Raw genomic sequence first — 1,865 nt, 5'->3', positions numbered from 1 at the left:
CTGTCTGTGTGCATGTGTGCGGTGCGCGCGTATGTCTACACTTTGTGTAGCCGTTAGCGATGATGCTAATGATAACCTTCTTCTGGTAGGGAAGGAATGGCTTTCCCCAAAACCTTCGCAAGTAAATGTTAACTACAAAGTAGCCTATGCCTGCCTGGCAGAATTATACCGTGATCATTTGCATCACTCCAGTGGCCATTTGTTCTACAGCAACACCGCTTAACCAAACAAAGGTCTCTTCCTGGTGCACGCTTGCATTTAAGGGTAACTACACCCCAACATCTAAATGTCTTACATTTTTCCCAGACCTCACAAATGGTCACCTGATAGGGTTTAAACATTGTTGTGGACATAGAACATCCAATTGTGCTGTTTTGCTATTAAAAAGGTGTACTTTTGAGAGCGAAAACCTGCCAAAACAGGGACAAACGGTCAACGGGGAAATCTAAACGGAGAAAAGGGAACTTGGGAATTAACGGAATCAGGCAAAACATTGAAGGGATTGTATAGTGCCCTAATGGACTACAGACATTGACTGTCTCCTAGACTAAAAACAAAGGCTGCATGTACTGCCTATATTTTGAGGGAAACGCACTGTCCATTATTTGATTTGATTTGATCAGGGCAGGGCAGCACACAAACTGCATTTAGTCCAATAACAATCCATGATATTATTAGGGTGATAAATAAAAAGCAGTTGCTCCATGACACAAGAGCACGCTCTACTGGGACAAAAGCTTACAGCACCTGGTATTCCCAGGCGGTCTCCCATCCAAGTACTAACCAGGCCCGACCCTGCTTAGCTTCCGAGATCGGACGAGATCGGGCGTATTCAGGCTGGTATGGCCGTAAGCGAGGGAACAACTCTTGGTACACTATATAAAGTCAATGTGTCACTCACTCTGAAAGGGACACAGAAACGTATCCACTTTGTGACACAAACTGAAGAAGCTCAACCCCCTGCTTACATTTCCAATATATATATATATATATTTGAGTCTTGTTGGGGGGAAAGAGGGCATATCCTATGTTGATTTATGACAAGTTCATTGACTAGGGCCCTATAAAATAGGCGTTGCGGACCGAATCACGGAATCCAGACATTAAACCGAAATTCAACAATATTCAAACATTTATTGAACTTAGTAAGAAATCAACTAAATCTATTCAACTTGTTAGAAAACGCATTCATTTGCCCAAGTCAATCATAAGACATGAACAAAATGCATCAGTGATTCGTATTTCCATGAACTTTCTGAAAACGGCACAGGAATGCCCCTGTCTGTGTGCATGTGTGCGGTGCGCGCGTATGTCTACACTTTGTGTAGCCGTTAGCGATGATGCTAATGATAACCTTCTTCTGGTAGGGAAGGAATGGCTTTCCCCAAAACCTTCGCAAGTAAATGTTAACTACAAAGTAGCCTATGCCTGCCTGGCAGAATTATACCGTGATCATTTGCATCACTCCAGTTGCCATTTGTTCTACAGCAACACCGCTTAACCAAACAAAGGTCTCTTCCTGGTGCATGCTTGCATTTAAGGGTAACTACACCCCAACATCTAAATGTCTTACATTTTTCCCAGACCTCACAAATGGTCACCTGATAGGGTTTAAACATTGTTGTGGACATAGAACATCCAATTGTGCTGTTTTGCTATTAAAAAGGTGTACTTTTGAGAGCGAAAACCTGCCAAAACAGGGACAAACGGTCAACGGGGAAATCTAAACGGAGAAAAGGGAACTTGGGAATTAACGGAATCAGGCAAAACATTGAAGGGATTTTATAGTGCCCTAATGGACTACAGACATTGACTGTCTCCTAGACTAAAAACAAAGGCTGCATGTACTGCCTATATTTTGAGGG

General features: G+C 42.7%; 1 non-coding gene across 1 annotated transcript; it reads right to left on the bottom strand.

Moving 5' to 3' along the window:
- Positions 1 to 735: 735 nt before the first annotated feature.
- On the bottom strand, positions 736 to 854 carry LOC123487465. Its single transcript, XR_006659776.1, has one exon. It is a non-coding gene; the product is annotated as a 5S ribosomal RNA (ribosomal RNA).
- Between the last annotated feature and the right edge of the window lie 1,011 nt (positions 855 to 1,865).

Source organism: Coregonus clupeaformis, unplaced genomic scaffold, assembly GCF_020615455.1.
Source record: "Coregonus clupeaformis isolate EN_2021a unplaced genomic scaffold, ASM2061545v1 scaf1713, whole genome shotgun sequence".
NCBI lineage: Eukaryota > Metazoa > Chordata > Actinopteri > Salmoniformes > Salmonidae > Coregonus > Coregonus clupeaformis.
This window is presented reverse-complemented; position numbering and strand designations above follow the sequence as displayed.